Source organism: Dipodomys merriami, unplaced genomic scaffold (genome assembly GCF_024711535.1).
Source record: "Dipodomys merriami isolate MVZ:Mamm:240054 unplaced genomic scaffold, mDipMer1.0.p SCAF_809, whole genome shotgun sequence".
Taxonomy (NCBI): domain Eukaryota; kingdom Metazoa; phylum Chordata; class Mammalia; order Rodentia; family Heteromyidae; genus Dipodomys; species Dipodomys merriami.
Genome location: NW_027206412.1, coordinates 39,789 through 49,735, shown reverse-complemented (window position 1 = coordinate 49,735; position 9,947 = coordinate 39,789).

The window sequence follows — 9,947 nt, the reverse complement described above, 5'->3', positions numbered from 1 at the left end:
TCCTCACACATTGTCAGTTAGAGTGAAAAGTGAGTGCTTTTGATGAGAGAGATGTGAATATGTATGTAGGTTGTAAAAGTAATGATGAAAAACTTGGCACTGGTGGCTCAGCTCTGTATACTTAGCTACACAGAAGACTGAGATCTGAGGATCCCAGTTCAAAGCCAGCTTGTGTAAATAAGTCCATGAGACTGCTATCTCCACAAATAACCAGTAAAAGGCAGAAAGTTGGTATAAATGGCAGAGTACTAGCCTTGAGTAACATACCTAAGGGGCAGCATCCAAGCCCCAGCACTTGCTCACACACACTAATGTAACCATCATAACACTGCAGGATATGCATGCATTAGGGAGGGAAACATATGGTTGGGATGCTTTTTATATTTTCCTAAATTTTAACCTCAAGCATTCTGTACTCATTAACCATGTCTGTGAAGAACCCTAGGTGAAATCTTTCCTCAAGATCAACACATACATCTTCATTCACCTCTGCACATTTAAATTGATGAATATATATATATATATATATATATATATATATATACACACACACACTTACATAACTGTATTTCACTATATATTTCAAATACATAATCATACACAATTGCTTCAGAATAATGTGCCCTTGCTGACTCCAACAGAAATAATTGTTTGTATTTCAACAGTAGCTGAATATAGCCAGGGTTCAGCTAAATCTTGTAATTTTAGCTGCTTAGGAGGCTGAGATCTGAGAATTTAAGTTGGATGCCAACCCATGAAAATAAGTCCTCAAGATTGTCATCTTCAATGAACTAGCAAAAAGCTAGCAGTGGAAATGCTATTCAAATGGTACAAAGGAAGCCTTGAGTAAAAATTTCTAAGCAAGAGCTTCAGGCTGAGTTCCAGCCCTATATTGGCCTATTAGCACCCCAAAAGCCAAAACCGCCCAAAAGACCAAAACAAAATCCAATGAGAAAACATAGTTTATAGTTTGTTAATTGTTTGGTAGAAAAATGGTTAAAGCCACCAAATTCAATATATGTTTAAACGATGCAACAAACAAGCAACCAAATTATTTTCTAGCCAATAATGTTCCTTAGTATACACTGGGACCCATGACAAAAAGATTGTATTCTATGCTTTTCAAAAATATCAATTAATTTTCAATAAGGTAAATAATGTAAATCTATATCATAATTTATAGAAGTTATTTAAAGTTCTAAATTTAATTAAATGTAAAACAAAAACTACATAATAGTGCAAGTGTCTATGCCTCTTTAAGACACAAGAAAACTGTAGTAGTGTGGCCTCTAAAAAGGAGAAGGGGGAAGACTAGGTATGAGAGTTTGTGAAGAAGAGTTTACAATTTACTGTAAGAATCACATTTTAGTATGTGGCATCCTTCTTCCCTTCTCCTGCCCCGGGATGGGCCTGGGGTCTGAAATCAGGGAGTGGGTACTGTCCCTGAGCTTGTTCAGCTCAAGGCTAGCACTCTATCACTTGAGACACAGCTCCACTTCGGGTCTTCTCTGAGTAGTATGTTAATGAGAGTGTCAAAAAATTTCCTTCTTCGGGCTGGCATCATATCTCAGCCTCATCAACAGCTAGGAATATATATGTGAGCTACCCACATCTGACTTACATGCCACAGTTTTGAAAAGAAAATTCATATGTGCACTGCTGGCTAAGGCTTATTATCCTAGTGATTTAGAAGGCTGAGATCTGGAGAACGGTGGTTTGAAGCCAACCCAGGCAGAAATGTGTACAACTTCATCTTCAACAAACAAAGCACAGCAAGGCTTTAGCTATGATTAAAGTGGTAGACTACCAGCTAAGTAAGCAAGGTAAGTATGGGACCCTGACTTCATACACAATTATGAGCAAAATCAAAACAAAATAAACAACCCTCCAGCCTATAAAAATTAAAATAGTGGGCTGAGAAGGTAGCTCAATGGTAGAGTTCTTGGCTTGCAGGCATGAAGCCCTGTGTTCAATTCCTCAGCACCACATACGCAGAAAATGCCAGAAGTGGAGCTGTGGCTCAAGTGGTAGAGCATTCGCCTTGAGCTGAAGAGCTCACGGATAGTGCCCACGATGAGAGTTCAGGCCCCCTGACTGAAAAAAAAAAAACCATTAAAATAGTAAAGTTGCCCAATACTAAAATAATGGTCATTAAATAGTGGCTTGGAAATTTAAAAAAGCAAATACTCTCCATACATCCATAAATAAAAAGCTTCCAGACAATATTTTAAATGTCTTGTTAGGCATATTTTCTTTTTCTTTCCAGTCGGTCATGGGACTTGAACTCAGACTGGGACTGACCATGAGCACATTAGCTCAGGGCTAACGCTCTACCACTTAAGCCACATAGCCACTTTCAGTTTTCTGGTGGTTATTTGGATATGAGACTTTCATGGACTTTCCTGCTGGTTTTGAATTGTGATCCGTATATCTCAGTCTCCTGAGTAGCTAGGATTATAGGTGTGAGCTACCGGCATCTGATTAGAAATATTTTCACTAAGGAAAAAAAAAACTTTTTCTACCTATAAAATCTGTCAGAGGGGGTAAAGAGTGGGAGAAGTGGACTTATGTCCACCAAATTAGGGCAAAATACAAATTCTGATAAACATATAATGATAGAGATGAGATTTAGAATGATAGAAAAGAGGACTACATCCCGAAGTATTGGACAGGGATGACAAAATCATAGTAGGGAATTAGGGTAGGGGTAAGGACTATATAAAATATATGTGTTTTGAATAATGAAAAGTGTTACCATGCCTAAGAAATCCTGTTTACCATACCAAGCAGACATTGGAAAATTGTCTCTTACCTATTTCACTAAGGAAAATTTTAAACCACTAGTGTCTCCAACATTGTATCAGAGAAACTAAACTTTGTTTCCTCAGGTACTTACTACTTGGACATGGTGCTTAATATTTGGATCACCATGTGCCAATTGTAAATATAATTATACAAAAAATGACTTTTCTAATAGAGAATGTTAATTACATGTGATATAGAGTCACAATTCTAAAGTCACAAACTTAAAAGCAATCTGAGCCAGGCAGCACTGACTCATGCCTATAATCTAAGCTACTCAGGAGGCTCAGATCTGAGGACCTTAGTTCAGAGCCAGCCTGGGCAGGAAAGACCATGAAACTCTTATCTACAACTAACCACTAGAAAACTGGAAATGGCACTGTGGCTCAAGGGCTAGAACACGAACCTTTAGCTGAGGAACTGAGGGATAGTGCCTAGGCCCAGATTTCAAGCCCCAAGACTAGCCCCCAACCGCACACCTCCCAAAAAAGTAATCTGATGATCAAAAGGGAGAAATATACCGTAAAGTCATTTGGTGATACAGAAGCATTTTGATAAGGCTAGAATATATCTATAAAGCTTTACTTACCCAAGCTATGGGTCCAAAAGTCACAATTTAGAATAGAGGATCAGAGTTGCCTGCAAACCATGTATTTTTGCCACTTCAATTTTCCCACTTCAACATAGGGCCAGAGGTTTGATTCTAAGAGGCACAGAACTTTCTTGGAAAGACAAGGCCAACTTCCAACCCCAGGACCAACCCCCCCAAACCCTCGTCCTTTCTTTTAGATTAAGGATAAATAATTTATAGGATTCTCTTTTTGTATTGTCTGATATATTTATTCATTCATTTCAATAATCAATAGCACCAGATAGTTAGTTTAAATATATGAGTGCGATTTTACCCAATCACAGCTTTTCCTCTTGAAATGGAATTAATCATGGAAAAGTAGTCATGTCCTCTTCTGTGAGAAACCTGAGACCTTTTATACCCCAGCTTAACTGAATGTAAAACAATAAAAATCACACATAATTTTTTTCCTCTCTAAGAAGACCAAAAGCCAGGAATGTGCTTTGTATAAGACAGTGAGATGTACAAAACATTATGTCAAAAAACAAACTTTACAACTTTGGGCGTTGGGGGAGTGAGATTGGAAGGGAGGGAGATGGGAAAGGATGGGAAGGTGAAACAAAGGAGGAAGCAACAATGCTTGATAAGAAATGTATTCATTACCTTGCCCATGTAATTGTAACTCTTCTGTATGGTATTTTCACAATAAAAGAAGAAAAAGAAAAGAAAAGGCAAAACAAAAAAAGCAGTGACACTTGTCAGTTCCTTGTGGAGTGGTAGTTCCCAAGGCCACCATTTATAAGGAACAGTGGCTTCATATAGATGGGCTGAAGATGTCACACAGCTAAGACTATTCCCATGAAGAGATTATGTAGACACTATCTTTATTGCACCTTTTCCCATGGTCTTACTCTTCCCAACTCTTTTGTTGTTTTAACAGAACTTCACTATTTCCATTTCAATCATCCACCAAATCTCCTTTAACATGCATAATATTTATTTTAGAGCAATAAAGCTTTAAGAAAAATTAATATGATTTCCAAAAAGCATGAAATACACGAGCTAAGTTAAGAAATTGTGAAATCAGACAGGGGAGATTGAGAAGATTGAATAAAGAATTAGCTTGGTTTCCTAACCATGACAAAATCCTTAGACTCAGTGAGTGGACACATGGTTCTGTACATAATCACAGAAGTGAGGCCACAGAGTGACAATGGTTCCTGGGCTGCTTCTTTGCTCTTCTGGTCTGACACCCTATTCTCTGCAGGCACTAAGTTATTTATGCTCTCTTCAATCCCCTCAAGTGACTACCGCTTTATAGGCATGCACAAGGTAGGCTTTTTCTTCTTTTTGAACTTTGTTTTAGGTAAAGAGAGACATATTTTTATTCTGTAATTCAATACTTTTTGCCTACAAACAAAAATCACAAGAAAAAGTCATCTAAAAGAGGCATTCGTGGTTAAAGGCATCCTAGATGGTAATCTCCAAACTCTGATAACATATTTCACTCTTGGTTTTGACATCCTTTTGCCTTCTCCCCAATCATTTTTTTAAAAAAATTGAACTCAAGTCTTGGATCTGTCTCTGTTTTCTTTTTCCCCTGTCAAAGTTAATGCTTTACCACCTGAACCACAGCTCCTCTTGTAGATTTTTTGGTGGTTAAATGGAGACAATTGAACCATGATCCTCAGATCTCACCCTCTGAGTAGCTAGGATTTCCCAATGAAGTTTTAGTCAAAGCCATTACAGTGTCAATACCCTTGAAGACGTAATATACATCTTATGAACAAAGACATTCTCAACATCATCACAGCACAACAACTGAAGTCAGGGACTTTACAAAGCAATACATTACTACTATCCATATCTCCTTCAAACTACAGTATCACATACTCAGTTGGCTACTCAGGCTCACTGGTTGCCTAGAACTGCCTACAGCAGTTTCTGATTTCCTATTAATTTGACTTGAAACATGAAGATGAGGACTTACTTTGTTCAATATCCCGCAATTTGAATCTCCTAGATGTTTTGCCTAATTTGCTGTTTATCAATTTTTAACTTGAAGTGATAGTGTGCTCATGTCAGAACAACCTTTTTATTTCTCCCTTTGATTGGTTTACTTTAACCATTTGATTAAGAAAGCTATTATATGGCTATCAGGGGGTAGCAGAGAGAGGGGAAGGCCAAGTAGACAGGCTAAATATAGGTCAAAGTACTTTATATGCACATATAAAAATGAACAATGAGACAGTCTTTGGTGGCCAAAGCTTGTAAACTTAGCTACTCAGTAGGCTGAGATCTAAGAATCATGATTCAAAGCCAGTCAAGGCAGGAAAGTACATAAGACATTTCTCTCTATTTAACCACCAGAAAACTGGAAGTGGCGCAGTGGCTCAAGCGATAGAGCACTGGCCTTGGGCTGAAGAGATCAGAGACAATGCGCAGGCCCATAGCTCAAGCCTCAGGACTGACAAAAAAATGAAGCTGGAAAATTTGGCTGACAAGTGTAATTCTTGTTAAGAAGGAGGCTGAGATTTGAGGATCCTATTTCAAGGCAATTTGAGCAGGAAATGTCTGCGAGAGTCTTACTTCCAGTACACTACCACTAAAAAAGGAAGTGGAGCTGTGGCTTATTTGGTCGCAAGCTAGCCTTGAGCAAAAGAAGCATAGGCATAGTTCCCAGGCACTGATTTCAAGATCCAGGACCTGCCAAAAAAATAAAACCAAGTAAAAGTTACCAAAATTGCCTTAAGAAGGGATAGAAAAAATGAATACTTTTGATTTGAGTACATTTTATGTCTGCATGAAAATGTCTCTATATATGCTAATAAAAACTCAAAAGAAGTTGCTGTAGGTTACCTCTGAAAAAGTATTCCTGATTAGATTCTGAAATATTTGGATTCATTGTTTCAGTGTGTACTGATGTTTCTCCTCTAATAATTTAATGAGAGAGCTGGCAATGGTGGCTCATACTTATAATCCTAGCTACTGGGAAGGCTGAGATCTGAGGATTGCTGTTTTGAAGCCAGCCTGGGAATGGAAATCTGTGACACTTATCTGCAAAAATTATTCAAGAATAGCCAGAAGTTGTTCTATGGCTCCATTAGTAGAGCACTACGTTTGAGAAAAAGGAGCTCAGGGTCAGTGCCTAAGCCCTCAGATCAAGCCCCAGGATTGGCATACACACACAAATAAGGCATACACACACAAATAAGTCTTATGACTTGTAAAAAAGGACTTGTACATATTTGCCATAAATTCAATTTCAGACATCACTATGTACTGTGTGAGGTTTGAGTGCTCTGGGATGTACAACATATCTATTAGATTATGTGGAAGGGGCATCTACACTAAATTCTCTCATTCAATTTATATTGATCAGTTAGCATTCTATCATGAGAAAGAACATCATTTCGTATTTATTAAATATTCACATACTTGTCAGTATAGACATGGACTCCTATCTGAATTCTTTACTATTTTTAATAACTTAATTGTTCTTTTAAAGTTCCTATCATTTGCCTAGTTTTAAATCACGTTAGTAAATTATGACTTAATAGTATTCATATATACCATTTCAATATTCTCATGAATTCACACTTATCCACAGCCACCACAAAGTATAAAGGTATTCCTTGACCCCCTAAAAGATCTCGTGTCTTTCTGTAGTAAACTTCAACTCCATACTGAGTCACAGGTTGTACGATTGATCGACCATCACTACAATTATTCTCACCTTTTCTTGACTTTCATGTAAAAAGAATTATAAAGTAATATGTCATTTTTATGACTGGCTTCTTCTGTTCAGTTTATTTTTTGAGACAAAATTTTATTGTGTTTATTAATATTTACTTTTACATGTGGCATGCTCGACTATAGTCTTTTTCCTTTATCTAATTTCTGGTTCTATGCATTCAAACAAGCACCATACTAGAGTACCCACACACACACTCGCACGCACGAACACATACACACACACACACACAATCTATATATGTAAAACACATATTAATATATAATATATTATTATATAATATATATTATGTAATGCATTATACAATATATACTATAGTATATATACTATATAATATATATGCAATGTTATATAATATGCAATATTATATATACATTGCATATACTATATATACATACTATAAAACATTATGTACACTGTTATATATTGAATATCATATAACAGTGCATATTATGTCATTATGTATTACATATAATATATCACATGTTATATAATATATAACTTATACAATATATCATACGAGTAATATATGATATAATAGGCATTATATAATATGCTTATACAATTTTTGTTATGTATTATATATGGTGTATAGTATGTAGAGTATATTGTATATAGTTCATATAATATATTATACATTATGTATTATATACAATATATTATACATTATAAATCATATATATTTTATATTATATAATTATGCATTTTATACAAGTGTACACTATATAGTCCATATGTAGTATACACAATATATTTCTCATAATACATAATATGATATATTTACTATACACTATATTATATATCATAGACCATATAATAACTTATAACATATACAACATAAATATAAAATTTAATACATATTATAATATGTAATATACATATATATACAATATTGTTACAATGCCTTGTACTGGTGGCTCACTCCTGTAGCCATAGATACCCAAGAGGCTAAGATCTGAGGATTGTGCTTCAATGCCAGCCTGGGGAGGAAATCCATGAGATTCTTATTTCCAATTAACCACTAGAAAAATTGGAGTGAAGCTGTGGCTTAAAGGTAAAGTGCACATTGGGAAAATGTGTCTAGGAACAGTGCCAAGGCCAAGAGTTCAAGACCAATAACCAAGGAGAGGACAAATATCTCAGAGTCTTTGCTGCCTGGGTTAGTTTCAAATCACAATCCTCTGTTCTCAGGCGCCTGAGTAATTGGTTTTACTAGATTGAGCCACCAAGTCTGGATTCTGGTTGTTTTTCATTATATTCCAATTAGCTCCTGCTATTTATGCCTGTACTCAGGTTAGCTATCAGTGTTCTGCAGTCAGAAATAAGATTTTTCTATATCTTATTTTCAACTCCAAATAGTACCAGATCCATCAGTAGCAGCAGCCCCTTCCAGCTAGCTTCGGTATCCTTAGTTCTGCTTGGCTCTTTGACGATGTCTTTCCTTTCTGATTTAACAAAATATCCCTGATCCTGTCATTTCCCAAAATATCCCTGGATCTTTTCAGTGAAGAATGACACTTAGGAATCAACCTCTGGATGATAGGCAATGTTTTCCTATAGACCTGCCTCCCTTTCTGGGGCCCTGCGTGAACATTTCTTGCATTGTTCTGCTTACCTACTAAAAACAAGAGAAATGGTATTCAGCACACATTTTAGCGGCTCCGTGTTTTGAGTACCCTTGAGGAGGCCTGGAATGATCTTGCCTGGACATCAGCCATTTGTACATACACAGTTTATCTATTCCTAAGTAGATGCAATCTAGATCCAATGGGGGCCTTGCTACAGAGAGCACTCAACCTCGATGTACTCAGGAGTTGCACAGAGGCTATTTCCAGATGTTATCCCACACATGCATCTTATAATAGGCGACAGAATATCCATTGACAAGTATAGTTACTCTGTTATTCGCAGAGGATAAAATGCTATTCAAAACAACTCTGGACCTTTATTTTCTTATTTCACATTGTGGGGAGCTAAGTGCCAGACATCACTATTTCCTGTACACTTCAATATGCTACAAGATGGGCAGGCATTCCTATAGCATGTTTCTGTTGGGGGGGGCAGTGATTGTACTAGGGCTTCAATTCAGGGACTGGGTAATAAACTTTAATTTTTTCCAAGGCTGGCAATCTACCACTTGAGCTCCCCCTCCAAATCTGGCTTCTACTGGATTAATGGAGATAAAACTGGGTAGGAAGGAAAGGAGGGGATGGAGGATGTGAGATTGTGATCCATTTGTATCCTCCTCTGGAAAGGTCAAAACCTCCCTGTTGTACAACTAATGTGTGCTATTATATCGAAAGACAACTAGAGGTCTAATAACCCAATAATATTCTCTTGTTTTTGAGTTCCTGGGAAAATTACCATGCCCCTTGCTTTGTCCCCCCACCTTTTTGGTGCTAGGACTTAAACTCAGGGCGTGGTTGTTGACCCTTAACTCTCCCTTATGGCTAGTTCTCTACTGCTTGAGACACAGCTTCACTTCTAGCTTTTCACTAGTTACCTGGAAGAAAGAGTCTCTCCAATTTTCCTACCCAGGCTGAATATGAACCCCAATACTCATATTTCAGCATCCTGAGTTTCAAGGATTATGAATGTGCACCACTCAATATCTCCCAATAACAAGTGTTATCTTTCAATACAAAGGGTTTCAGAGAATTCAGCATTTCTTCATGGTGCCCAGATTTGTGCACAAATCTCAATTAAAATTCAACACCAAGCCACACATCCACCACAGATGCTACTTCCTAATCTGCTAAAATCAATCTGGCTCTGACAACTAGAACTTCTACATGGCAGCCATAGTTTGGCATGTCATTT